Raw genomic sequence first — 6,829 nt, 5'->3', positions numbered from 1 at the left:
TGAACACGCGCACCTCCCTGTGGAGAGGAACCCGACCTGAGTCACTGTAAATCAGTTGACGTGCACCTGCAGCTCCTGTCATATTCATGGAACAGCTGAGAGGGAACAAAACAAGTCCTTCAGGTTTGTGTTGGCTAACGTAGTTGCTGCTACACTCGTGAGTCCCTACGGATCATATCAGGCTATTTATTAATGTTCCTACTCAGTGCATTATGTTGAGTTATATCCTTTTTTCCCATATCTAACAACTTGTAAAGATTAGTTGGATTATTCTTCATGGAGTTAGTGTAAAAGTAATATTTTTTTATTTGCCCTGTAATGAATTTGAAACCAACTACTTTTTATCTGCAACGAGGTCACTTCTTCCATGACACTTCAGTAAATAAGCAGAGCTATTGATTCATATGATGCCACACCTGACTTGGTCATCTACAAGGCTTTGCTTTTGTCCACAGTTCATCAGCTTGATGTCCTGTGTGCCTATGGCCACAGTTTGAATGTTTGAAGCTTCACTATGTAAACTGAACGTTCTGAATTCATGTAATCCCTCTTAAGCACTCTGTTTTGTATCGTTCTTTATTGGCCTATGTTTCCGAAAGCACACAAAGGTCTATCAGCTATACCTTGTAATTGCTTCAATGATAATGGCCCAGTTACAACTTAATGATAAATTTAGCTGATAATACTTCTGTACTTTTTTACTCCCATTTCTTTTTTTAAATGGACATGTATCATATTTGCGTATTTCTATAGTGTTACACCACACTGTCTGATTATAAGTAGGGGTACATTATGAATCAAAATTGCAATATGGCTTGTGCAATATCCAAATTGCAGTAATTACAATACTTCGTAAAGGCAAATATCAGTCAAAAATAAGCGCAATATATTTTTTTCCCTACTCTTTCAGGCCTAATATCACCCTCATTAACCTTTATTTCCCTAGATTAAAATAGTTTTATTTAAACTCCCATATGTATCAAGTTTGTTCTGTTGTGTAGCTAAATGTGCTATCTTAGTATTGCATGCCTTGCATTATTTAGAAACACCATTGCTTGTCTCGAAGGCCTCCTTGGCTGATCTTGGTTTAGATTTGTTGACTTCCTGTTTACTCTGTCTTCACCTTTAGCTGCTGAGGGCTGAAGGGAAAGGCTGCCATGTTGGTTAATATGTAACCACCCATGAGAAGGTTTCCATTTACGCTCCATTGTCTGCCTCATTAGCTGTTTTTCATCCACGAGTGGAAGGTCAGCGCAGGCTATAAAAGTGACCACAGGTTGTTAACCACATTAGCTCGCCATGCGTTTCACCTGGAGGCCCAGCCTAGGGGTCGGTTCTTCCCAAAACGGCCTAAAGTCCTGTTTCCTCTTATAGGACACAGATCGTTTGCCTGTCATCTGAGGAAGTTGTCTAATCTTAGCCGTGAAACTTATCCCCCCCTCGCTCAGAGGGCTGCTGGGTATAGGCTCGTTGTCGGGGGGCTCTTGTGGACTCGGTCAGTGTTTGCTACCTGCGAGCAGTGGGAGGAAGTTAGAATGAGAGTAACAGGTAAGCTGCATGATTTACAGAATGGCAGTGTTGTGGTTGCCATGTGATGAAAAAATAAATGTGACCACATGGCTGCTGGTGTACTGGATTGAACAACAGTTTGGACTCTTCTGTTTTATTAATGTTTGTCTTTTTTCCTTCAGTAATGGCTATTTTAACTGTATAAATCACACAAGTTGTCTATTATTGACATTAGAGATCATTAGGCACCAAAGAGTAGAACAAAATGTTGCCACTGTGTTGCGTAACGGGAGAACACTGATAAAACGTGGATTTTATTAATTGTATTTTTCCAGAAGTAAACATTTTAAGTGATTTTTTTCGGTAATGTGATCGCAAAGGTGGAAATGGCCTAAAAATATTTAAACTTGTATATATCAGTAGAGCTGCTACGATCAGTTGACAAATCAATAAGATAACAAAAGACGGTTCACAGTTCAACAGACAATTTAAAGATTTGTTTCTCTTGCGAAAATGGCTGCTTTCCTTTTTTATGCCATCTTAAACTGAACACCTTTTGGTTTAAACGGTTTCAACTCATAGTTTACAGCCCTATTTGTCATTCGTATGGTCTTTGACACTGAAAGCAGAACCCTTTCCTATTTAAATCTTTACCCGTTTTGATGCGGAGCTTCCAGTTTCTTGTACCAATGACTGCTTACTACTTCTCTTTTTATAAACCGTTGCTCAGTGTCTGTTTGTTTATCCCTCAACATTATCAGTCTGATTGAACCATTGTAAACTGGTTCCCAAATGCCAACCCTTTTTACACTGATGTAGGATCCTGCAGGATTACTCTGCTCAACAGGCCACGATGACGCCTTGTTGTTGCAACAGGCTGTAAGCTACATTTGAGCTTTCACTAATACAATATTTACACCCGGTGGAAATGGGAACACACGTATGGAGCAGCTTTACTTCTTCTACAGGATAAACGTTCTCAAAAGCCTAATGTTTGCAAACTGTGTTGAAAACAATACGTTTTCTTCTGTCATATGCTGCTGGTGATAAAGAGCTTTTTTTCTCCTTTTCTTTGACTGCACGATGTACATGTATCTGAGTATTTCCTGCTCCTTCCTTCAGGTTCACTTTCTTGTAGCCCATGGAACTGGACGCTTGGGAGATGTTTGGTCAGTCTAATGGTGTTTTTTGATTCAATATTTTTGCATGAAGTTGGAAAAAGAGCTTTGATGTTGGGCTGAGTTGCTTGCTGAATAATTATTTTTAAGTTTACTGTCTGAAAGCTACACAAGGTCAGCATGAAATATTTGACTTGCGTTGTTAAACTGGGATATTGTTCATCTGTCAGCGTGCACCTTGTTTCTTTTATACTGGGATGTAGTGTGTTTACGCTTGTATTTGTCCCCGTTTCGAATGAAGAAGCATAATTCCTGTTGGTGACATGCCAGTCTCATCCTTCTGTCTCTGTATGCACACCACTTTTTATTATTATTATTGTTGTTGTGAGTTCCTCTGTTGATGGTGTAAAGAAGGGTCTTGCATATCAGGATAGTGTTATCAAATATTTTACTGCAACAACATTAAGATGGTGTCCAACCTAATAAAGGCATCTAGACTCTTTGAAGAAGCTTCACAAAATATTCATTTGTCAAATGCAGAGGTTAATTTTAAATGTGTGAGAAAGTAGGAGGGACTATAGACTAAATTCTATTTGGTTGTTGGAACAGTTTGGCGCGCTCTGTAACGGTGGATTTGTATCTCGTAGCTCTGTATCAGATCTATAATCAGACTTTATGTACATGCACGCCGCACACATGGATTTGCAACATGCAGATCCAGGCTGTGTTTTGAAACCTTGCCTTGAAAGTAACTACTCACAGTAAAGACTATTGATAAATTGTGCCTTTCAGATCGTTTTGCAATACATACACGCAATGGTGTTTGTCTATGGAACATTTCTGTTATTACTGGGATTTAAAAATGTTGTTCCAGTACACCATTGTGGGCAAAGCAATGCTAGCTTCAGACTACATCATATTTTTGTCCTACGTTTGTATTATAATCCCAAATTATAAGAGGCGGACTACTGGTGGGTCCTGGATTATTCAAAAACAGACACTCGTCTTTCTATATTAGATGCAGGGAAATATTTCAATACAGACTAAGTGGATAGTTCAATATCCACACCTGACTTAAACTAATACAGTATACAGTATGACCTTTACTGATGGAGATGTACCTTTCAGCTTAGCTTTAAGAGGTTAAAGTTACATTTTAATGTTATAGTTTGTCATGAATGTTGTATTTTATTTTTGCAAGACTGTTTTATTGGACTGCATTCACATGTCAGCCTGGTTGAGGATTTTATTTAAAGAATATTTTGATGGTTGAAGGTGTACATTGTAACTTGGAAATTGCAGCCTGTCTTATTCTGCCAAGGACCCTCCTAAAGACCACTAGTGGGCCTTGATCCCACTTTTGGCGCATTTCCACTACAGTACGGTTTAAGCGTGCCATGCCGTGCGCGGCCCGTTTTTGGTTGCGTTTCCACTTGGTGTAGTACCGGCACAGTTTTTCTGGCCCCATAAAATCGAGCTTCTTAGCAGGCCAACAACCAGGCTGAGTCGGGCTGAATATGCTAAACTAGAGAGAATCGCTGGCAAGGGGGCTACAACTACAACAAAAATGAACAGATTTTACCGGGATGTCATTGTAATACACTTTTCAAAATGATGCCGATGAATTAATGCTTGGACAAGTCTGCAGACAGACGGCAGGCGAAAAACCTTTTTAAAATGCGTGTTTTCTGAATGGAGATTGGCTAAGCTAACGCAGTATATGCTCCGACCGTCCACACTCTCAACAACGGCCTACAGACATACATAAACCAGCGACTGCATTCACCATGACACAGACAGTCTGTGGTTTGTACTTGTTTAACTTTTGTCTAGTTTCTGAACAGATATGAGGAGCTGTGAGCTCTGAGTGCTAACAGCTAACGGCTGATGTTGGTTTTCTGTGGTTCGCATTGATGACGTCACAGCTCCGCCTACACTGCGTTACTATAGTTACTGCCCCAGCTACTAAACTGTAATGGAAACGCAGCATAAAGTGAGCCAGTCCTAACAAGGCCTAACTATACCGTACTAAGCTGAGCGAGGCCCTGCAATGGAAATGCGCCATTTGAGAGCCAGTGATAAACTGGGCCGAGATGGTAATTATAGTCTGAGGTCAGAGAGTATAAAAAGGGAGCCTGGGTCTATCTGAGACGACTTTGTCTGCATATTTACTCCTCCAGATGCTCATTTGACAAACCAGACCCATGAAGTCGACTTTTGGTTCTTTTATTTATTTTATTAATAAGAGAATAGCTCTTTTGTTCCTGCTCATAATGTATCCATTGATGACGAGCGGGGCTGGTGCACACAGGACCTCTATGTTCATAAATGTCAGATGCAGACACACCTGTGAATAAGCAGAGGTCAGCGCCGTCGATCCCCTAAAGTGGGCTTCAACTTTCTCAAAGAAAAGGTTCTTGTGTAACGAAACATTAAATATTTGAACGTCTGCAGCTTTGGAATGTTGAGTAACTAATCACATTGACTCAAGCATTGCACCTCTGGAAAGTACAAGTACCTGAAATCTGTACTTGAGTATTTCCATTGTATTCTCCTTTATACTTTACTTAATAGTCACCTTTCAAAGAAAATAAAATCACATTTAAAAGCTTTAATACAAAATAGATTGTTGAAGAATGAGACGGTTGTTACCCAAATAAACTATCCAATATTTCTCAGATATTTAAGGGGCCCTATTTGGATCATTTTCAGGTTTGTGCCTCGACTGTGACATGTCTCCATGCTTTAATGTTCAGAAAGCTCTTTATTTTCCTCATACTCCCTCTGCTGTAGCACCCTCTGTCTGAAACCAGAGCCCAGTCTGCTCTGATTGGTTAGCTGGCTGGTTCTGTTGTGATTGGTGAACAGCTAAGAGATGTCCAATCGACTTAAAACTAGATCCTTAAAACAGCAAAAAGCTACAGCAGCAATGTGTTTCTTCTAAACATGTTTGTATTGGTACTTTTAATTAGATTGCAGGTGTGAGTACTTCTTCCACCACTGGTCAAACTTTGAAACTGTTTTGTTGTCTTGTCTTACATTTTGTAGCTGTTCTTCCAACAAGTCAGTTACTTTAACGTTGCCATTTCACCTTTTAAGAACACATTTTAGTTTTGAAAGCACGCCTTTGCTTGACACGCCTCTTGTCATGTTGTATAATTGTCTTGTGATTTCATTTCATATGATACGGATATCTGCAGAGCTCTTTGATCTAAAGTGCTTTTTCTAACTGCTGCTAACCTGTTGGCATGGGACTCTTTTACCAACAATGTGATTAAAATGTGTCCCTCTGTGTTTTGTCCCAGTCTGCAGGTTGCATGGTAATCTGGATTTGATGCATGGCAGTTGCATGACCGCAGTAGGTCTTGTTGTGGGACGAAGCACACAGCTGCAGCCATGGCACAAACCATGCACGTGAATGGCAATGGCCCAGGTAAACCATCCCTTTTGATACAATATTTTACCATTTGAGCTTCCACTTTCTTTGGATTGTAATTGTGCATGTATTGAAGATGTTGTATGTCCATTTGTTTTTCTTTATATTTACAATTTGTGTTTTATATCTACTTTTTGTTTTTTGCACATGCGTGGTGTTTATCAGACTGACTAGTTTCTGTCGTTTTGTAGAAGGATTCTCTGCTGCCTCATGCTCAACATGTGCTCATCCCTACTAAAATAAAGATGGCGGTATGAGGATACAATGGAGCTAAATGTAGATATAGGCGTTCAGTTTCAGGCTTGTGTCAGACATGTATATTTAACTGGTGAGCTCCTGCATCACATCTGCCTCTGTCTTACGTTACACAGAGGGTAGGCTTTCCATCCTTGCAACGTAGAGAAATACTTATATATCGTATTTTTACCTAAAGCTAATGAGTTCTTATCATTATCATGTCATTAAAATGGTACATATATTTTATGAAATGTTCAAGTTTTTAGCATCTTGACATCACATTACATAAAAAGTTGAACACTTAGTCATATTCTTCTGACATTTACACACATTTGTATTACTCTAGCAAAAGCACATTTTAATTTGTGGTGTGTGTACTTTTGGACATAACATTTTCATGGGCCTTGGACATAGTGTTAATAATCATTATCCAGAGCAGGGGTCGGCAACATTTTTGATATGAAGTGCCATTTAAAAAAAAAAAAAAAAAATTGTTATCAGCGTGCCAACGATGATGCCGAATTTTAAC

General features: G+C 39.4%; 1 long non-coding RNA gene across 1 annotated transcript; it reads left to right on the top strand.

The window, feature by feature from the left end:
• The first annotated feature begins 1,281 nt into the window (after nt 1-1,281).
• LOC104955953 (uncharacterized) lies at nt 1,282-6,054 on the top strand. Its single transcript, XR_799500.1, has 3 exons — nt 1,282-1,548; nt 2,632-2,678; nt 5,933-6,054. It is a non-coding gene; the product is annotated as an uncharacterized lncRNA (long non-coding RNA).
• Nucleotides 6,055-6,829: the final 775 nt, after the last annotated feature.

The sequence above is a fragment of the Notothenia coriiceps genome, unplaced genomic scaffold (assembly GCF_000735185.1).
Source record: "Notothenia coriiceps isolate Sejong01 unplaced genomic scaffold, NC01 NC01_scaffold00025094, whole genome shotgun sequence".
Lineage (NCBI taxonomy): Eukaryota > Metazoa > Chordata > Actinopteri > Perciformes > Nototheniidae > Notothenia > Notothenia coriiceps.
Note: the sequence above shows the minus strand (reverse complement) of the source record. Positions and strands in the feature narration are given on the sequence as shown.